Source organism: Cervus elaphus, chromosome 33 (genome assembly GCF_910594005.1).
Source record: "Cervus elaphus chromosome 33, mCerEla1.1, whole genome shotgun sequence".
NCBI lineage: Eukaryota > Metazoa > Chordata > Mammalia > Artiodactyla > Cervidae > Cervus > Cervus elaphus.
The window spans coordinates 64498832-64522364 of record NC_057847.1 but is presented as its reverse complement, the minus strand read 5'-3'; the positions used below and the strand labels follow the sequence as shown (position 1 = coordinate 64522364).

The following is a 23533-nucleotide window of genomic DNA, read 5'->3' as shown; positions in this document are numbered from 1 at the left end:
CAATCTGACGGCTGTCTTTTCACCTTACTTATAGTTTCCTTTGTAGTGCAAAAGCTTTTAAGTTTCGTTAGATCCCATTTGTTTAGTTTTGCTTTTATTTCTGCTGGGAAAACTGGTCAACCACTTGTAAAAGAATGAAACTAGAACACTTTCTAACACCATACACAAAAATAAACTCAAAATGGATTAAAGATCTAAATGTCAGACCAGAAACTATAAAACTCCTAGAGGAGAACGTAGGCAAAACACTCTCCGACATAAATCACAGCAAGATCCTCTATGACCCACTTCCCAGAATATTGGAAATAAAAGCAAAACTAAACAAATGGGACTTTTTCAATGAGTTGTCTGTTCGCATCAGATGACCAAAATACTGGAACTTCAGCTTCAGCATCAGTCCTTTCAGTGAATATTCAGGGTTGATCTCCCTTAAGATTGACTGGTTTGATCTCCTTGCAGTCCAGGGCACTCTGAGGAGTCTTCTGCAGCGCCACGGTTCAAAGGCATCAATTCTTTGGTGTTCTACCTTCTTTATGGTCCAGCTCTCACAACTGTACATGACCACAGGGAAGACCATAACCTTGACTATATGGACCTTTGTTGGCAGGGTAATGTCTCTGCTTTTCAACACACTGTGTAGGTTTGTCATTGCTTTCCTCCCAAGAAGCAAACACCTTCTGATTTCATGCAGAAATGCTTCTGATTTCATGAAATCTTCTGATTTCACTGCAGTCACTGTCTGCAGTGATTTTGGAGCCCAAGAAGAGGAAATCTATCACTACTTCTACCTTTTCCCCTTCTATTTGCCATACAGTAATGGGGCCAGATGCCATAATCTTAGTTTTCTTTTAATATTTAGTCTTAAGTCGGCTCTTTCACTCTTCTCCTTCACCCTCATCAAAAGGCTCTTTAGTTCCTCTTCGCCTTCTGCCATTAGAGTGGTATCATCCACATATCTGAGGTTGTTGATGTTTCCCCTACCTGTCTTGATTCCAGCTTATCCAGCCTGGCATTTCTCATGATGTGTTCAGCATATAGATTAAACAAACAGGGAGACAGCAGACAGACCTGTTGTACTCCTTTATTGTTCTTGAACCAATTGTTCCATACAAGGTTCTAGCTGTTGCTTCATGACCTGCATATAGGTTTCTCGGGAGACAGGTAAGATATTCCTATCTCTCTTAAGAGCTTTCCACAATTTGTTGTGATCCACACAGTCAAAGGCTTTAGTGCAGTCAATGAAACAGAGATAGATGTTTTTCTGAAATATGCTTGCTTTCTCTATAATCCAGCAAATGTTGGCAATTTGATCTCTAGTTCCTCTTCCCTTTCTAAACCCAGCTTGGACATCTGGAAGTTCTTGGTTCACATAATGCTGAAGCCTAGCATGACCTTACTAGCATGGGAGATGAGTGCAATTGTCTGATGGTTAGCTTATTCTTTGGTACTACCCTTCTTGGGAACTGCAATGAGGATTGACTTTTTTCAGCCCTGTGGCCACTGCTGGGTCTTCCAGATTTGGTGACATAATGAATGCAAAACCTTGATGGCATCCTCCTTTAGGGATTTGAATAATTCTGCTGGAATTTCATCACATCCACTAGCTTTATTAAGCTAGTTCTTCTTAAAGCCCACATGACTTCACACTCCAATGTCTGGCTCTGGGTGACTAACCACATCATCATAGTAATCTGGTTCATTAAGATCTTTTTTATACAGTTCTTCCACGTATTCTTTTTTTCCATGTATTCTTTTGATCTCTTCAGCATCTACTAGAACTCTACCATTTTTATCCTTTATTGTGCTTGTCTTTGGGTAGAATGTTCCCTTGATGTTTCCAATTTTCCTGAAGAGACCTCTAGTCTTTCCCCTTTTGTTGTTTTCTTCTATTATTAAACACTGTTCATTGAAGAAGGCCTTCTTGTCTCTCCTAGCTATCCTTTGAAACTCTGCATTTAATTGGATGTAACTTTCCCTCTCTCCCTTGTTTTTCACTTCTCTTCATTCTTCTGCTATTTGTAAAGCCTCCTCAGATAACCACTTTGCCTTCTTGCTTTTCTTTTTCTTTGAGATGGTTTTGTTCACTGCCTCCTATATAGTATTACAGACCTTTGCCCATAATTCTTCAGGCACCCTGTTAACTAGGTCTAGTCCCTGGAATCTATTTGTTACCTCTACTGCTAATTCATATGGGATTTGATTTAAGTCATACCAGGCTGGCCTAGTGCTTTTCCCAGTTTACTTTAGTTTAAGCCTGAATTTTGCTATGAGGAGCTGATGATCCGAGCCACAGTCAACTCCAGACTTGTTTTTGCTGACTGTATACAGCTTCTGCATCTTTAGCTACAAAGAATGTAATCACTTTGATTTTGGTATGTAAATGATTATAAATAATAGCTACCATTATATTAGTCTACATTCTCCATAAAGATAAAACCTACCCAAAGGTGTGTTTAAGAACAGAGTATCACCTATGTTTTTCATCTTAATCTTGCCCTTATCTAACTGGGTGACCTTGGATACATTTTATATAGAGTCTCTTGACATCAGTTTATTCATGGACAGGAATAAAGAATGAGATCATTTTCAAATTATCTTCAAACACTAATATTCGATCATTCTATGAATGTATATGAAACTGCTTTGTAATTTTTAAATTACATAAAATGTACTGCATTATTGTCACCAGAATCCCCTTATTTATAATGGGAAAGGGAGGGATGGCACTGATACCTAATGGCAGGCACTAACTCCTAATGTATTTTTCCATTTATCCCTCACATTCCTTTTAGGGGTTGGTATTTTATTTTTAAAGTAAACATCTGTGGAAAATATGTATTTTATTCATTTAAACACATGTATTTGCACAGGTAGAAAAAACAAATAGAAGATGAAATAGGTTTTTAAATGACTTGTAAAAAACTTTTTCTTTTTCTTTTTTTTTATTGCAATATAGTTGATTTACAATGTTGTGTTGGGTGTACGGCAAAGTGATTCAGTTATATGTACATATATATATCTATTTTTTTCAGATTCTTTTCCTTTATAAGTTTTTACAAGATATTGAGTATAGTTCCCTGTGCTATACAGTAGATCCTTGTTGGTTATCTATTTTATATATAGTAGTATGTATGTGTTAAGGGGTTGGTATTTTAAAGCAAATGTTACTGAAGCATCTGAGGTTTGGAGAAATAGCACGACTTGCCTCAGTTTTCACAGTTAGACTCTTATGATTGCTGAACTATATGGTAAGAGTATGTTTAGTTTTGTAAGAAACCATCAGACTATCTTCCACAGTAACTGAACCACTTCACATTCCCATCAGCAATGAATGAGTTCTGTTGTTCCGCATCCTTGTCAGCGTTTGGTATTGTCAGTGTTCTGGATTTTGGCAATTCTGATAGGTGTGTAGTGGTAACTCATTGCTGTGCTGATTTGCATTCCCTAATGACAAGATGTGGTATATCTTTTCGTATGCTTGTTTGCCATCTGTATATCTTCTTTGGTGAGGTATCTGCTAAGGTCTTTTCCCCATTTTAGTTGGTTTGTTTGTTTTCATACTGTTGAGTTTTAATTTTTTGTATATGTTGGATTACAGTTCTTTATCAGATGTGTATTTTGACAGTATTTTCTCCAACTCTGTGGTTTATCTTCTCATTCTCTGGACACTATAAATTTTACAATTCTCATATCCTTTAAAGTTAGAGCCCAAGCTTAATACATCTTCACTCTGTCTGGTAATAGGAAACTGCAAGAACTTTATTGCTAACACTGATGTCTTCCAGCCCCAAATACCAAAAGTGTCAACAAGAAAAATTATCCAAAATTTTGATCCTGTGCCAATATATACCAAGTGCTAATAATCCACACAGATGTCCATGGCCTCTTGTCTTACATGTGCTTTTGAAAGAGCCTTGGAAATACCACATGAGCAGGTTGCTGACTCACAAAGCACAGAAATCCTACTATAGAGTAATGCTCACATTATATCAGGGGCTGGATTTGAGCTCTAGCTCTGACACTAACCATTTCTAGAATTATAGATTAAGAGACCCTGAAGATCAAATCTGTTCGCAAATAAGAATTTTTTTATTATTTCATTCTAATATTTATCAGGTGACCATTATGTTTATGACACACATGAGTTAAAAAGATATATAAAATTCTCAAGGTAATTATCATCTTATAGATGCTATATGGCATATATATAAATTTAAATTGCCTTGCCAGTCAGAGAGGTGATAAATCTTGAGAATCACTGTGGTTAATTGTATCCATAAAGTCTTAGATTAGGGAGAGAACTTAAAGTTCATCTCATTTTATCTTCTTCCCAATGCAAGAATCAGAAAAGCCTAGACAGGAATTCTGGCTCCAAATTAACTGGCTTTGTGAGCATAGGCAAGTTATTTGATAGCCTTGGGACTTTGCTTTTCTTCTGTAAAATGAGTATCCTAAATTTCTGGTTGGACATGGCTGATGGAACACACATGTTTGTCTCCAGTCTCTCTTTAAACTCTCATAAATTGCAGCAAATAATTTTTTACACATAAGAAACAAGAGAAATAGAGAGGGAGAAATGGGCAAAAATGCTTATAAGCAGAAAGAAGCCAATTTCTTTCAGGGAAAGAAGTCAATTCACAACACAAAGAACCTCAAGAGAGTTTCAAGATTTGGAGGGGACGTGACACTGCGGAGGACTTCCCAGCTGGTGCAGCATAAAAAATCCACCTGTCAATACAGGAGACACAAGAAATGTGGGTTCAACGCCTGGGTCTGGAAGATCCCCTGATAACCCACTCCAGTGTTCTTGCCTGGCTGAGGGTGAGGGAAGGGGATGGGGGAAGGTGGAGGAAGCAGATAAAATCCTAGGTTCCCTTTCTGGCTGCATGTTGTCAGATCTTCTTTCACAATAGCTGAAGACTAGAGGAGAAATTGAACCAAGGGACTCAGAGACACCAGGAATAGACAAGATAGGCTGTTGCAGTAAAAACAAGGAAATTGAGCAAAACTCTTCTTTTTGGATGGCGATATCTCCATGACCCCTTTGTTAATTGAAACAAATACCTACTCCTCCCCACAAAATGTCCACATCCTAATCCTCAGGACCTGTGAATATGTTACATTACGTGGTAAAGAGGAATTAAGCTACTGGATGGAATTTAGATTGCTAATAATCCAACCTTACAACAGGAAGATTAGACGATTCAGTGAGCCCAAGAAAATCATAAGCATCCTTAAAAATGAAAGAGGGAGGCAGAGGGTCTCTCAAAGGAAGATGTGACTACAGAAGAAAAGCAGTGATGTAAGGTTGCTGGCTTTGAAAACAGATGAACGGGGCCATGAGCCAATGAATGTGGGTGGCTTCTAGAGGATGGAAAAGGTGAGGAAGTGGACACTGTCTAGGGCATCCAGGAGAAAACACAGCTGACAGCTCAATGTTAGCCCAGTTTGGCCAGTGTTGGACTTATCTTCTGCAGAACTGTAAGATAGTAAGTCTGTGTTTTTTAAGCCACCAAGTTTGTGGTCATTTGTTATACAAGCAACAGAAAACTAATACATCCTCTCAGGAAGCAATAGTATAGCACACACATGTTATTTCAAAATACAGAAGGAATTCCTTGGTGGTCCAGTGGTTAGGACTTGGCGCTCTCACTGCTATGGGCTTGGGTTCAATCCCTGGTCAGCGAACTAAGATCCAACAAGTCACATAGCACAGCCAAAAAGCAAAAGAAAAACAAAATCAAAATCCATACCAACCACCAACCCTCCCACACACACAAACCCAACTCAGAGTAAATTCCACAAGAAATAGCTAGAAAAATTAAACATAACTACTCAAGGGGAGAGGGAGTTGGTAGTGGGTTAGCATAGATGAAGGGTCTGAATGTTTTTATGGCAAGTGTTGTTTTAAAAAATGCACATAACCTTTAAAATTATGTTGTAATATTATGGTAAAAATACTAAAAAAATATTAAGTTTCTTAGATTTTGACATAGTCAACTTGGTATGCCACAGGTAGTGAAAACCACATTCTTAACAACTGAATTAACCAGTTACTATCCAGCCATTCAGTAACAAATAAGATTGTTATTTACATTATTCTAATATTATTGTCTTTTTCATTTTATTTTAAGCATATCCCATATCGTTTAAATATTCAATGTTATATGCTTAAAGTGTAAACATTTGCATCATCATATTTGTGAAATCATGAAATATATGATATTTACGTGAGAATGATGGTATTTCATTTACAGTTCTATCATTTGACTAATGGGGCATCCTATGTTCTCTTGATTCCTGCCATGTTCAGCCTCAATGATCATGACTAACATGAGGTCTTTGGAATAAATTTCAGTGTTCTAAAGATTTTCAACATAAAAGATGAATTTAGGAGCAAGGTTTAAACCATATTAAAGTGTTTCTTGTTGTAAATCATAGGAAGTCCAACAATGTATCTGAAACAGATATGAAATCTGCTTGTTTTTTCCTACCTTTTTTAATATAAAAATAATCTGCTGTTCGAAAGACTTGAAAGAATCTATTCCATAATGATAAGCTCTCAGTTCAGTTCAGTTCAGTCACTCAGTCATGTCCGACTCTTTGCGACCCCATGAATCGCAGCACACCAGGCCTCCCTGTCCGTCACCAACTCCCAGAGTTCACCCAAACCCATGTCCATCGAGTCAGTGATGCCATCCAACCATCTCATCCTCTGTCATCCCCTTCTCCTCCTGCCCCCAATCTCTCCCAGCATCAGGGTCTTTTCCAACGAGTCAAATCTTTGCATCAGGTGGCCCAAGTATTGGAGTTTCAGCTTCAACATCAGTCCTTCCAGTGAACACCCAGGACTGATCTCCTTTAGGATTGACTGGTGGGATCTCCTTGTAGTCCAAGGGACTCTCAAGAGTCTTCTCCAACACCACAGTTCAAAAGCATCAATTCTTCAGTGCTCAGCTTTCTTCACAGTCCAACTCTCACATCCATACATGACCACTGGAGAAACCATAGCCTTGACTAGATGGAACTTTGTCAGCAAAGTAATGTCTCTGCTGTTTAATATGCTGTCTAGGTTGGTCATAACTTTCCTTCCAAGGAGTAAGTGTCTTTTAATTTCATGGCTGCAGTCACCATCTGCAGTGATTTTGGAGCCCAAGAAAATGAAGTCTGTCACTGTTTCCACTGTTTCCCCATCTATTTGCCATGAAGTGATGGGACCGGATGCCATGATCTGAGTTTTCTGAATGTTGAGCTTTAAGCCAACTTTTTCACTCTCCTCTTTCACTTTCATCAAGAGGCTCTTTAGTTCTTCTTTACTTTCTGCCATAAGGGTGGTGTCACCTGCATATCTGAGGTTATTGACATTTCTCCCGGCAATCTTGATTCCAGCTTGTGCTTCCTCCAGCCCAGCGTTTCTCATGATGTACTCTGCATATAAGTTAAATAAGCAGGGTGACAATATACAGCCTTGGCGTACTCCTTTTCCTACTTGGAACCAGTCTGTTGTTCCATGTCCAGTTCTAACTGTTGCTTCCTGACCTGCATACAGATTTCTCAAGAGGCAGGTCAGGTGGTCTGGTATTCCCATCTCTTAGAGAATTTTCCACAGTTTATTGTTATCTACACAGTCAAAGGCCTTGGCATAGTCAATAAAGCAGAAATAGATGTTTTTCTGGAACTGTCTTGCTTTTTTGATGATCCAATGGATGTTGGCAATTTGATCTCTGGTTCCTCTGCCTTTTCTAAAACCAGATTGAACATCTGGAAGTTCATGGTTCACGTATTGCTGAAGCCTGGCTTGGAGAGTTTTGAGCATTACTTTACTAGCGTGTGAGATGAGTGCAATTGTGCAGTAGTTTGAGCATTCTTTGGCATCGCCTTTCTTTGGGATTGGAATGAAAACTGAGCTTTTCCAGTCCTGTGGCCACTGCTGAGTTTTCCAGATTTGCTGGCATATTGCGTGCAGCACTTTCACAGCATCATCTTTTAGGATTTGAAATAGCTCAACTGGAATTCCATCACCTCCACTAGCTTTGTTCGTAGTGATCCTTCCTAAGGCCCACTTGACTTCACATTCCAGGATGTCTGGCTCTAGGTGAGTGTGAGTGATCACACCATCATGATTATCTGGGTCATGAAGATATTGTTTGTTCAGTTCTTCTGTGTATTCAGCTTATTTCTGCAAGGCGATGGTTGGCAAAGAAGAAAGGAGACTCCTGTGTGTTGACAATACAGCTGTGCACTTGTGTTTGCTCTTTGTAATATTGTCTGAAATATTTTTAGGAGGCTACTTTCTTATTCATCTATATTATATTCTTTAAAAGTAGCTTTTATGAAATAAATGTAAGTGATGACAGTGATACCTTGATAAATGCATCTTATGGTAAAATAGGCATCCTGCCTTCATTTGATAGCTTTCTGAAACAGTGGCAACTTTGACAATAGCAATATTCACCTGCCCGCATCATCTACACATGTGTAAACATCTATCTTAAACACATTTCACCATGTATTTGTGATGATTTGCTTTACTTTTGTTAAGAAAGCATCTTAGAATGCTGCTAAGGTCACTAGTTTCTGTATGAAGTCATATTGTGTGGTCAGGTCACTTACTGTAGCCAAGGCATCAACCTGAATTTCAGCTGTGAGATCTTTCAGTAAAGAAATACATTTTTGAGAGAAATTCTATTTCTACTTTAAGTCAGATGAAAAAAAATTGATTATTTTTAATATTACCAGTCTGTAGCGGGGAGAAGGAAATGGCAACCCACTCCAGTACTCTTGCCTGGAAAATCCCATGGACGGAAGATCCTGGTAGGCTGCAGTCCATGGGGTCGCCAAGAGTCGGACACAACTGAGCAACTTCACTTTCACTTTTCACTTTCATGCACTGGAGAAGGAAATGGCAACCCACTCCAGTGTTCTTGCCTGAAGAATCCCAGGGACGGGGGAGCCTGGTGGGCTGCTGTCTGTGGGGTCGCACAGAGTCAGACACGACTGAAGCGACTTAGCAGCAGCAGCAGCAGCAGTCTGTAGGGAGTTGGAAACAGACAATATTATGCTGTCACTAAAGCAAATTAAAGAGGTTTTTCCTTTAGCTGTATTATAAATATCAGTATTTGTCCTAAGTATGAGTTTTGAAAAGAAATTTTACAAATTGCAATATTTCCCTTTTGTATAGCTGTGAATGAATGATTTAACTTAATCTCATTTTTATTCTGATTTCAAACCCTCCTTACATACTTTGATTAAATAATTTATCCAAATGAGAATTGGTCCCTCTAATTCCATCTTTGTATCCCTCATAAGCACATGTTCCTTTGTTAGGCCAACTCAAACACCTGGTGCTGAATATTTAATTTGAAGAGAACCTCCAGCATCTGGCATTAACTGTCAGTCTCTCTGCATCTAGCTTAACTGAGAATCTTTGTATGTTTATGTTTAGTCTTTTCACAGACATTTTATAAAGAAAAAGAATGTGGGCAAACTAAGAAAAGAGATAAGGGAAAACAATACTGATGTATTTTCACAAAATTGTTACAGTACCTGGTAAAAAAAAGTAAACGCAAAATTGAATAGATGGCTATAGAAAATGTTTTAAAACTCAAAAATATATTTTAGAAGTTAGTGTGATGGATAAGATTTCCTTATTATATAAAGAGCATGGTAGGTTGGGTTAGTTATCAAATTTAGGCTATCCTCCAAAAGAAATGATTCATTTCTAGCCTGATGTTAAGCAGTGGTGGTTTTTAGAATTTTCACGTAGCAGATAATATTAAAGATTTGGAGTTGATGAGCAATAGTAAAGCAGGCAGTTTAACTCCTTACCTTACCCACTTATGAAAGAAAATGTTTGAGCTTCGCAACTAGTGAATATTAGGACAACAAAGGTCAATTTTCCTACTATAGAATGAATGAAAGCCATGATCCACTAGGTCCTGAAGACACTGCAGGGAGGCTGTTGTACAAACACACTGAATTAATCATAATGGAGATGAAAGTGCTATATCTTGTCCATATTTAAAAACCTTATAGGATACCATTTGCTATAGAAGTGAGTTGAGAACTATTTATCAACTTAGATAACCATGAAATAGTAAAATTATAAGTACTTATGACAAAGATTGACACTACCTGTAGTATAATTCTATACATTATTTTTTACCTTTAAATATTATTGAAATATTGCCCTATGTATAATATTCAGTAACTTTTTAAAAAATAGATATGAAATGTGTGTTTTGCTTGATTGTTACAGAAATTAAATGAGTCTTGTCTGTCTTATTAGCCACTCAGTCAAGCCCAAGTCTTTGCGACCCCATGTACTATAGCTCGCCAAGTTCCTCCGTCCATGGAATTCTCCAGGCAAGAATACTGGAGTAGGGAGCTATCCCCGTCTCCAGAGGATCTTCCCAACTGGGATTGAACTGAGGTCTCCTGCATTGCAGGCAGATTCTTTACCATCTGAGCCACCAGGGAAGCCCCAAGAGTACTGCAAAATTGTTAGTGTGTGATAGTCACTCATTGTTATAAAGATTTAATGAGTAAATTTATATAAAGTGTATATTAAGCACTGCACTTTACATATAGGAAGGCTTCAACAGATTGTAGCTATTAGTTGCTACCTATTTGTCAAATTACCAAAGAAGTGACTGCCCATGTTCAAAGCCAAACTTCCCATTGATGGAGACCTTTATCATTCATTAGGTCGTCCAATGACGATGGCTCTAAGGTTTAGAAACGCCACCTTTATTTTTTTAATATTTATTTTTAATTGATTGGTTTACAATATTGATTTCATTTCTGTCATACAGCAACATGAATTAATCATAGATGTACATATGTCCCCTTCCTCTTGAGTCTCCCTTCCACCTCCCGCCTAGTCCCACCCATCTAGGTTATTACAGAGCCCCCGTTTGAGTTCCCTGAATCATACGGCAAATTCCCATTGGTTATCTATTTACGTATGTTACATATGTTAGTGTATATGCATCCATGCTACTGTCTTCATATAAAAGGCTATCTTTATATTGAGTCAAAATCTTCATTCTAACTTCCTACTCTTAGGATTAGTTTTGTTCATTGACTCAAATAGAACATCTACTCTCCTTCCACATGGCAGCCCTTTAAACTTTTCTACATAACTGCATCCTCCTCCTCTAAGACTTCTCCCTGTTGACAGGCATCTGTAGAAAGTTGAACCCAGAAATGACCACAACAGTCCATACTAGTGTGGCCAGGACAGAGCTTCAGATTATAGCTACCTAGAGATTTAGTATTTAATGATTATCCCACCCTTATTCCAGATACTAGAGTTGGAGCTTAAGTTTGTGTATTATTACTTATGACATTTTGTATTACAAATAACAGAAACTTAAATAGCTTGAGTTAAAAAGTAATTTCTCAGGTTCTGTTCAGTTATAGGTGGTGCTAGTGGTAAAAAGTCTGTCTGCCAGTTTAGGAGACACAAGAGACAAGGGTTTGATCCCTGGGTCAAGAAGATCCCCCGGAGAAGGAAATGGCAACCTACTTCAGTATCTTTGCCTGGAAAATGCCATGGACAGAGGAGCTTGGCAGGCTACAGTCCATGAGTTTGCAAAGAGTCAGACACATGTGCATGCACACATGCACATATGCATGCACACACACACACACACACACACACACACACACACACACATTAGGCTATCAGAATAGAATGATATCAAGAAAGGAGGAATGGAGCTGAGTCATAGGTACAACTGAGCCAAGGAACCCAAATTTCAACAGAAGTTTCTTTTTTCATCTCTCATCTGATGTTCTCTCTATGGCAGATTCCTCTGTTGCCCCAGTGGTGAAAACATGGCTGCCTACAAATCCAGAACTTTGCCTTTCGGAACCTAGGGTTTCAAGGTGAGACTGGCTTACCATTCTTGATATCAAAATAATCATATTTTTAAGATTATTATGAACTTAATAATTATTAAATCAGAACTAAGTGATGGTATCTCATTTTTGAGTCACATGCCCACTCCTGGACCCGTTAACTGTGGGAGGGAACCAGGTCTTGTGGTACAAATGGGCATGCAAGTGTTTACTAGAGAGTACAATGTTTTAGGTTTCTTTTTTTGACTAGCAGTTAATTAAGCTGCCCTTTCCATTTATATTTAAATTGATGTATAGTCTCATGTGTCCCATTCCATACTTGTGATATTGGCTATCTGAACCTATGACATCATTTGTACTGATTGAATTTCAGCACATCTTTAAAACCTGAAATTTTTACTGGAATTTCTCATCCAACATATATTACTAATGTATTCCAATTGTCTGTCTGAAATCTGGATTTCATATATTCATGAGTAGATAATAAAATGGGTAGAGTCACAGAACCTTGTTGCAATCCATTAGAAACATTTTTCAAGGTTGACTTGGGTCCATTAATCAATACCCTTTGTAATTAACCAACCATGATATCTTAGAAATGAGTCTTTCCTGAAGCCCACAGATGTAAATGTCAGAGACACTGAGATTAGGAGATTCATCATCTCCTCCTCCCCCAGGAAGAAACTGTTTGAGGAGCAGTGTTCCTGCAACACCAAAAAAGAGAAATTCTTTAACAGTGACCTGAAATGCCGATTTCCCCCCTAAAAGCAGAGGTGGTGCCTGAAATATTTTATAGCATTGTATAGATCATTATCTCAAGAAATTGTATTTCTAGTGAAAAGAGAACTCAGAAGGAAATTTCCAAGAAATGCAGTTCTGACAGGAAGGACAAAGGTTCTAAAGCCCCAGGTGGAAGGGCTGAGGCAGGTGCCTTGGGTAGCATGTCTATGTGTTGGCCCTAATCCAGGCTACCTCCACCCTGTGCTCTAAGATACCCCCAGCACCTAAATGCAAAGTCATGCTTGGAAAGCTCAATTTCCCTGAATATTTTCTCAATAAATTTGGCTGATACCATCTTATTTTCTGAGTACTTTTTAACTGGTGTGTCAAATTGTGTTATTCATGGAGTAAATGAACTATGCCATCTATAAACAGTTACCTTTAGCCCAATTTTAAAAAATTTTTTATTTTATATTGGAGTATAGCCAGTTAACAATATTGTGATAGTTTCAGGTGCAGAGCAGATAGCCATACATATACATGTTTCCATTCTCCATCCAGGCTGCCACATAACACTGATCAGAGTTCCCTGTGCTATACAGTAGGTCCTTGTTGGTTATTCATTTTAAATATAAGCAGTGTATACGTGTCGAGCTCCAATTCCCTATCTATCCGTTTCTCCCACCTTTCCCCTGGGTAACCATAAGTTCATTCTCTAAGTCTGCGAGTCTGTTTCTGTTTTTTTTTTTTTTAATAAGTTCATTTGTATCATTTCTTTTTACACATAAGGGATGTCATACAATATTTGCGTTTCTCTGTCTAACTTCACTCAATATGGCAATCTAGGCCCATCCATGTTGCTGCAAATGGCATTATCTTTTTCTTTTTAATGGCTGAGTAATATTCCGTTGTATATGTATGCTACATCTTCCTTATCCAAACCTCTGACAATGGACATTTAGGTTGCTTCAACCCAATTTTGATGTGAAACCTTTATTCATTTACCCTTTCATTCATTTAACAGATATTAATCAAGCATTTAAAAATGTGTCAAGCTTAGGGGATAACTCAGTTATCACAACAGACACAATCCCTGACTTCAGGGAACTTGAAAATCCTCTTCTTCAGTCAAACAAGTTGCTTATTGACCACTGAAACTCCCAGCACTTTCCTGACCACCTCCACTGTCAACCCAGGATTCTTTCCTCTCCATGGGTCTCCTGTTTAAATCCAGTCTCAAAGGGCATCCCCCTCCTCCGTACAGCTTCCAGATCAACCCAGCCTGCAGTGTTCTCTCTGCTGTGTGAGTTCCTATAACTGAATTGCTTGTACAGCGAACAGCTATGGGCTACATTTTATGAAAGAAATAAGCTTTAGAGTGGGGTAGATCCATGTTCAGATCTCACTCCAGTGAATTACTAGATTGTATAGCCATAGGTTATTTAATAGTTCTAAGCCACATCCATAAAGTGACGATAATGACAATTTCATAGAGAAATAATTGATTCCACGTGACCTTTTTTTTTTAATTCAAGCATCCTGTTCTCTAACCATGCTAACCTTCTTTGCCTCTTGTTACCATTTTTGGCCTAAGGTCTAATCTGTGTCATATAAATATGAGTATCTCTGCTTCCATTTGGTTTCCTCTTGCGTAAAATATCTTCTTTCATCCTATTCACTTTGTTTCTGTGTGTGTCCTTAGAGCTGAAATGAGCCTCCTACAGGCAGCATATAGTTGTCTTGTTTTTTATCTATCCGTCCTTTCTGTGCCTTTTGATTGGTAAATTTAATCCATTTACATTTAGAGTGATTAGTGATACGTAAGGACTTACACTTTGGCCACCTGATGTGAAGAGCCAACTCACTGGAAAAGACCCTGATGCTGGGAAAGATTGAGGGCAAGAGGAAAAGGGGGTGACAGAGGATGAGATGATTGGATGGCATCACTGATTCAGTGGACATGAGTTTGAGCAAACTCGGGGAGATAGTGAAGGACAGGGAAGCTTGGCATGCTGCAGTTCATGAGGCTGCAAAGAGTCAGACACAACTTAGCAACTGAATAACAAGGACTTAATACTGCCATGCTGTTATTTGCCTCCTGTTTGTTAGGTATCTCCATTGTTTTTTTTTTTTCCTTCTGGTAAGCTCTGTCCCCCCTATTTTATGTTTCACGAATCTATTCTAGAGTTTTGCTTTGTAGCTATCTTGAGGCTTATATAAAACATCTTACTGATAAAACATTCAGTTTTATACTGATAGCAACTTATCTTTGTTCACCTATAAAGGCTCCACTCTTATACTCATTCCATTTCATACATTTGATGTCACAATTTATCTCTTTTTACATTGTATATTTATTAACAAATTATAGTGCTATGCTGTGCTGTGGTTAGTCACTCAGTCGTGTTTGACTCATTGTGACCCCATGGACTGTAGCCCACCAGGCTCCTCTGTCCATCGGAATTCTCCAGGCAAGAACTGGAGTGGGTTGCCATGCCCTCCTCCAGGGGATCTTCCCAACTAGGGATTGAACCCAGGTCACCCACATTGCAGGCAGATTCTTTACCATCGGAACCATCAGGGACGTCCATGAATACTGCTGTGGGTAGCCTATCCCTTTTCCAGGGGATCTTCCTGACCTAGGAATCGAACTGGGGTCTTTGCATTGCAGGGGATTCTTTACCAGCTGAGCTACCAGGGAAGCCCAACAAATTATTGTACCTATAGTTATTTTTAATATTCCTTTCCATTAATCTTTATACTCTGGTTAAGTGGTTAACACACCATTTCAATACAGAATTACATTTTTTAAATTCTGTTTTCGCCTACACCTGTGTGTGTTGTATCCCTTCATACATTCTCATGTTGCCAGTTGCTCTCTTTACATTTCAGCTTCAGGAACTTTTTTCACTACTTCTTGCAAGGCAGGTCTGGTGGTCATGTGCTCCCTCAGTCTTTTGGTTGTTTCTTTTCTAATTTTTTGTTAGTTTTTTTTTAATCTTTATTTTTCCTTCATAACTGAAGGATAACTTTGCTGAAATTATTCTTGCCTGACAAATTCATCTTTCAACACTTTGAACATATCATTCTGCTTTCTACTATCCTATAGGGTTTCAGCTAAGAGATCTACTGATATCCAAACAGGGCTTCCTTTGTAAGTTACTTTCTTTTATCCCTCTGGCTACCATTAAGATTCTTTATTATAGTTTTTAACAGCTTCACCATAATGTGTCTTGGAGATCTTTTTGCATTGAAATAATAAGGTGTTCTATTAGCTTCATGGAATTTTATGTCCAAGTCTTTCCCCAGGTTTGGGAAATTCTCGCTATTATTTCTTTAAATATACTCTGTTTCTTTTCTTCCTCCCCTCTTATAAGCTAGTTATTCTTATATTTACCTTTCTTATCAAATCCAATAGATTTTTTAGGGTTTCTTCACTTAAAAAAAATCTTAGAACTCTTTCCTCTTCTAATTGAATTACTTCTATATTTCTATCCTACAAGTCATTTATCCTTTCTTCCACGTGGTCTGCCCTATTGCCAAACCTCTATTGTATTGTTCATCGCATTCATTGAATTACTCAGGTCCAGAATTTCTGTTTGTTTGTTTGTTTTAATTTCACTCTCTTTGGTAAAGAGCTCCTTCTGTTCATTAAGTGGGGTAGCCAGGCAGTTACTCATCAGTTTTTCTCTCCGCCTCCTCCACAGAAAAGGTCACTGCTTTTCTCCTCCTTTGCTGGACACGTCCCCACTGCCGCCACCAAAAGTCCAACCCTTTGCAGGGTCACCCTAGTGAGGGTTGTCACCTTGGCAAGTTCCTCCCTCTCCTCTGCATTCGAATTCATCCCTATCGCTCTCCAGTGTTATGCTAGACTCTCCCCCTTAGGCAGGTTGCACTTCCACAAATTCTCCCTCATACATGGGTATCTGCCTACATGTGCAGTCTTCAGGTTTCCTTTCTCCTGGTCATGGCTAGTAGGGTGGGACAGGCTTGCTGACTCCTTTGAATCCTCAGCTCTTTCTCAGGCTCTGCTTATTCATTTTTCAGATGCGCAGGTGGGCTAGAAACCTGCTGAGTGCCTTGGTGTAATGTGCAGAAGCACTTTTGTTCTGTCATGGATGTCTAATTAGTTGTTTAAAAAGGAGAAAAGAGGGGTAGCTTATGCTTCCAGGATGCGCATGTCACTCCTAGAGATTCACTCTTTGTTGCATGTAGCAGTGGGTCATTTGTATTTATTATATAAACATACAAAAATTATACATTCAACTATTGACAAATACATATTATTTCAGTTCAGAGCTATTTCAAATAGTACAATAAACTCTCTTGTAAGTTTTGGGATGCCCTATGTTTGTATTTCTATTGAGTGAATACCTAGGAGAGAAATTACTGGCTTATACGAAATACATACATTCAGCTTTAGAAGAGACTGTCAAACATTTTTCCAAAGTGGTTGTATGAATTTACGCTTAAATTGGCAGCAGTGAATGAGAATTCAGTTCCTCTACTCCCTTGCTTAAATTTGGTAGTGTCTGACTTTGTTTTGGCTATTCCAGTGAATGTGTGGTGATATTACTTTGTCATTTTAAGTTGCATTTCTTGATGATTGATGAAGTTAAACATGTCTCATATGTTTATTGGCCATTTGGCTATCCTCTTTGACTGTTTAAGTCATTTGTCCTATTTTATATTGAATGTTTAGTTTTTTATATATCCTGCATATGAGTCTTTTTATATGAATTACCAATATATTCAATGTTGTATGGCTTGAGTTTTGATTCTCTTCTTTGTCCACCTGATGGGAAGAGTTGACTCATTTGAAAAGACCCTGATGCTGGGAAAGATTCAGGGCAGGAGGAGAAGGGGACGACAGAGGATGAGATGGTTGGATGGCATCACCAACTCAATGGACATGAGTTTGGGTAAACTCAGGGAGTTGGTGATGGACAGGGAGGCCTGGCATGCTGCAGTTCATGGGGTCGCAAAGAGTTGGACATGACTGAGCGACTGAACTGAATTTAAGTGAACTGAATGGAGTCATTTGAGGAATAGGAATGTCCTAATTTTAATATGTGCTTAGTTGCTCAGCCGTGTTTGACTCATTGTGGTACCATGGACTGCAGCCCACCAGGTTCCTCTGTCCATGGGGATTCTCCAGGCAAGAATACTGGAGTGGGTTGCTATGCCTCCTCCAGGGGATCTTCCCAACCAGGAATTGAACCCGGGTCTCCTGGATTGCAGGCAGAGTCTTTACCATCTGAACCACCAGGGAAGTAATATAGTTAATGTTTTATGATTAGAACACTCTGTATCCTATTGAGGAAAACTTTGTCTACTTGAGTCAATAAAAATATTGTCCAGTTTTTTTCTAAAAGCCTTTGCTTAACTTTTGCATATCTAAGTCTATAATTCACCTAGAATTGATTTGTGAAGGGTGACAGTAAAGAGTAACTATTCCTACTTGGAAATCCAAATAGCCTAGCACCATTTGTTAAAAAGAGCATCATTTTCTACACTACACCACAGTGTCACCTCTGCCAACATGAGGTAGCTCTGAGATGTGGAACTCTTTTTTCTATTGGCTTTTTTTTTTTTCAGTCTATTTTTATACTAACTTCAATCTGTCTTAATTTTAATAGCTTTTTAATTGTTGTGACACCTGGCTGTATAAGTCCTCCAGCTTGTTTCTATTTATTAATGATCACCTTGACTGTTTTTGCCTTCTTCCATTCTTATATGAATTTTAAAATCAGCTTGTCAATTTCTACACAGATGTATTGGGATTTTAATTAGAATTGTGTTTTTAATCTAAAAATTAATTTAGGAAAAATTTACATTCTAACAGTTTTAAATTCTTCCAGTCCATGAAAATGGAGGAAACTGATTTATCTATTTATTATGCCTTTATCCATTTCTTTTGACAAAGCATTACAATTTTCAGTGTAGAGGTCCTGGTCATCTATCAACAAATACATTTTTGGATTTAAAGGGTTGTATGCTACTATAAGTGTTACCACTTTAATTTCTTTTCCAAACTTTTTGTTGCTGGTATGTAAAAATACAGTTGATTTCATGCATTGAGCTTAGATCCAACAACCTGAATAATAAATGTTAATTCTAGATATTTATCTCTAGATTTTTAAAAAGATTTTTCTCTATACACAATTATATTTTCTGTGAGTAATGATAGTTTTATTTTTTCTTTTTCTAAATATTATGATTTTTGTTTTTTTTTATTGCCTCATTGCATTGGTTAAAATCTTATTTTTTATTTTAATGGAAGTAGTGTTAGTAGAATCCATATAGTGTTCCTATTCTCAGGAAGAAAGTTTCAGTAATTGACCATTAAATTAACTTCTCTTTTTAATTTGCTAAGAGTCTTCATCATAAATCAATATTTTATCAAAGGTTTTTCTCTAGTTGTTAAGATCATCGTTTTATTTATCTCCATATTTCTGTGTATGTGTTGAATTATATTGACTATTGCGTGTGTGTGCTCAGTTGCTCACTTGTTTCCAACTCTTTGCAACTTCATGAACTGTAGCCCACCAGGCTCCTCTGTCCATGGAATTTTCCAGGCAAGAATACAGGACTGGATTGCTATTTCCTACTCGAGGGAATCTTACTGAACCAAGGATTGAACTCATGTCTCTTTGATCTCCTGCAGCGGCAGGCAGATTCGTTACCATTGCACCACCTGGGAAGTCCTGTTACTGGTAAATTTTTACTAGCATTCCTGGAATAAACTTCATTTAATTGTGATGCACTATCCGTTTTATATATTACTGAATTCCCTTTTCTGATCTATTAAATGTTTATATGTGTATGTTCATGCTGCATATTGGTCTGTAATTTTCCTTTCTTTTAAATTTTGTAACAGTTTAGCTATCAAGATTATGCTTACCCCACAGAAATATTGGAAAAGGTAGCTTCTTTTTCTATTTCCTGGAAGAGCATATATAAAATTGAAGTTTCTACATTCTTTACTATTTGCTAGAATTCACCAAAGTAACCATCTGGGCTAGGAGCATACTTTGTGGAGAGGTTAAAATAAAACATTTAATTTCTTTAATAGATATATGATATTCTGATTATTCTTTCTTTTTGTGTCAGTTTCAATACATTGTATTCTTTAAGGAATTTATTTCATTTAAGTTGGCATAAAGTTATTTGCAGTCTTATTTTTAAAATATCTATAGGACCTATACTAATGTCTCTTTATTCATTGGTGATATTAGTATATTGTTTCTTTCTCTTTTTACATCAGTCTTTCCAGAGTTCTATCAATTTGATTAATTTTTTCAAGGAACAAACTTTTCATTTTGTTGATTTTCTTTATTGTATTTTGTTTTCTGTTTTTCTTATTTCTGCTTTTATTTTTTATTGTTTCTTTCCTTCTACTTTCTCTGTACTAATTAATTGTATGTGGCATTCTTTTTGTTTTGAGATAGAAACTTGAATCACTGATGAATAGCTTTCTATTTTCTTTCTAATATATGTACTTAAGAATATAAATTTTCCTCTGGGAACTGCATAAATTCTCTCAGTTCTTGTTAATCTGAAGATAAAGGATACTTCTGATGATTATAAAATTACAGGTTGGTAGTTATTTTCTTGATCATCATGTAACTGTTTTCCAGATGTTTTGATATGCCATATTTTCAATGTCATTTAGCTCAATGTTTTCTAATTTCTATTGTATTTCCTTATTTGATTCATGGATTGATTAGAATTTTATTGCTCAATTTTAAAAGCAGTTGGTGCTCTTCTAATTAACTTTTGTATGGGTATTGAGAGAAATTCCACTATGCTTAGAGAGCACACCCTGAATGATTTCAATCCTTTGAAATATATTACAGGTTGCTTTATGACACAGCATATGGTAAATTCTAGTAAATGTTTGATATGCATTTGAAAAACACTGTGTATTCAGTCATTGTTGAACGCAGTGTTCTACATTAAATTTTTAGAATATCTCCAGGTTTTTGCCATTGTAAGCAATGATACAGATACAGTATATATCTTACTATATATATATAACTTTTTGTTCTTGCTAAATTACTTCCTTCAAGTAATTCTCAGGAGTGGCATCATGAGGTCAAAGGGTTAGGAATATCTGTATGGTTCTTCCTGTTTATACATTGCCAGTTATCATGCATGAATTCACAAAATTCCCCACAGTGTTGGGTGTTGTAATTGTTTTGTTAATAAAGTGGATTCTAAATTGTAACTCAAAGTTTGAGTAATTTTCATATCTTTGATAACTAGACAAGATAAATACTTTTCTACATGTTTACTTACTACTTCAATTTCCTCTCATATAAATTGCCTATTCATCTGTTTTACAACCTACCGGGATCTTGATACTTTTAGAATAAATTTGAATGGGTAATTTTATAATGTCAGCAATTCACCCTTGGCTCACATTTGTTGCAAATGTTTTCCCAATTTATTATCTTTTAGTTTTAGCTTTGCTGTTTTTCACCATACACTTATGTTCAGTTTATATAGATTTGAATCTGTTCCTTTGCTTGTGACTACTCTTCTCACTTGGAAACTTTAACAGTGTTTGATTCTTTCCTAGTTGGGTATTTCTTTTTGTTCTTGTAACATTTTTGTTAATATACAGTATACAGCATCACTGTCTAATAGAAATTTAATGCAAGCCACATATGTGATTTAAAATGTTCTATTAGTCACATTCAGAAAGTAAAAATAAACAGATATAATTATTTTAATCATATAATTTATTTGACCCAGTATCCAAAATGCAGGCAGATTTTACTTTGTATGGTTCTGGCATGCATTAATTTCAGTTACCACCATTTAGTTTAATAAAAGTAGTCTTCCAATAACATGGTCTGAATCTCTATTATTCTGATATAATAACTGTGAGTAGTTGCATAAAGTACAAACTTCACTACTAGACTTTCAGTCCACAAACCTGAACAAGTGAGCATCATTATCAGTGACCAATCAAAACATTTTTTTATTTCAAAGTCTATTGGTAATTGTTCACTGTACACCTGTTATTCAATTCATGCATAGACAGTGAAGCATGTAGTTGTGTTGCCTTCTTATAGCTCAGTGTTAAACCCACATAACACTTTGCAAAAATGGATAATCATTTAGGGAATTGCCTGATAAAGGGAGAGATCAGCAAAGAAATTTTTAAAAGATACTGTTGGAAGTGAAAGCAGATGTGATGATGAACAATTGTAGGGACTCTGACAATTCTACTGTTCAAGAGACTAGATGAATAGCCTCGGAAATTTAGTGAAGGTGAACTTATTGACAGAAATGATGAATGTGGTTGTGACAGGGAAAAAATATCTGCCTGGATGATCTGTCCATTGGTGTAAGTGGGTGTTCAGGTCCTCAACTATTACTGTGTTACTGTTGATTTCTTCTTTTTGTGGCTGTTAGCATTTACCTCATATACTGAGGTACTCCTGCATTGGGTACATATATATTTACAGTTGTTATATCTTCTTGGATTGATCCCTTGATCATTATGTGGTGTCCTTCCTTATCTCTTGTGACAGTTTTTATTTTAAAGTCTGTTTTGTCTGATATGAGTATTGCTACTCTCGTTTTTTTGGATTTCATTTACATGAAATATCTTTTTTCATCCCCTCACTTTTAGTCTGTATTCTGAAGTGAGTCTTTTTATAGACAGCATATATATGAATCTTGTTTTTGTATTCATTCAGCCAGTCCATGTCTTTTGAATGGAGCATTTAATCTATTTACATTTAAGGTAGTTATCAGTTTGTATGTTCTTATTGCTATTTTCTTAATTGTTTTGGATTTGTTTTTGTAGGTCTTTTCTCTTCCCTTCCTCCATAGTTCTTTTGTGATTTGATGACTATTATTGTGTTTGGGTTGCTTTTTCTTGTGTGTGTGTGTGTGTGTGTCTATTATAGTTTTTTGGTTTGCAGTTTTCATGCGGTTTTGATATAGCAGTCTATTTATATACAAGGCTGTTTTAAGTTGCTAGTCTCTTTAATTTCACCTTCCATTTCCTGCATTTGTATTTTCCTCTTCTTGTTTTTGCTGATTTTGATTTCATATTTGTGTGTGGATGTTTTCCTGCTTTCACTGTGTGTTTTCTTTAATTGGTGAGCTTTCCCGTTTATGATTTTCTTGTTTCTAGTTGTGGTCTCTTTTTTTTTTTTTCCTTCTGCCTGGAGAAATTCCTTAATGTTTGTTATAAAGCTAGATTGGTGGTGCTGAATTTTCTACGCTTGCTTAACTGTAAAGTTTTGATTTCTCCATCGAATCTGAATGAGAGCCTTGCTGAGTAGGGTATTCTTGGTTGTAGGTATTTCCCTTTCATCACTGTAAACATTATCATGCCACTCCCTTCTGGTCTGAAGAGTTTCTGCTGAAAAATCAGCTGTTAACCTTTTAGGAGTTCCCTTGTATATTATTTGTTGATTTTCCCTTGTTGATTTTAATATATTTGTATTTAACTTTTGTGAGTTTTATTAATATGTGTCTTGATGTGTTCCTCCTTGGAGTACTCCTATATGGGACTCTGACTGAATATTTCAAGTGGACTTGAGTAAATGTTTCCTTTCTCATGCTAAAAATACAGAATGCTTCATGAACTTGTGTGTCATCCCTGCACAGGGACCATGCTGATCTTCTCTGCATCATTCCAATTTTAGTATATGTGCTGCCAAAGTGAGCACTAAAAGTCACGTAATAATCATAACTTCCCTCCATTGATTATTGCAATCATTTTGGCTTACTAAGTGTAGTTTTGGCTTACTAAGTCACTTTTGTGGTTTTGCACTGTCTGTAAAGCAAGGACTGTCTATATTATCATTTCAATAATCAATGTAAAAGTTTGGGATATATTGCATTATTTTTTTCATACAAAGTCTTCAAAATACAATATGCATCTCACACTTACAAAACTGCTCAGATTAGATTAGCTACA

At 36.9% G+C, this 23533-nt stretch overlaps 1 non-coding gene across 1 annotated transcript; it reads right to left on the bottom strand.

The window, feature by feature from the left end:
• Positions 1-23175: 23175 nt before the first annotated feature.
• Positions 23176-23282, bottom strand: LOC122688852. The gene has a single exon (XR_006339595.1). It is a non-coding gene; the product is annotated as a U6 spliceosomal RNA (small nuclear RNA).
• Positions 23283-23533: the final 251 nt, after the last annotated feature.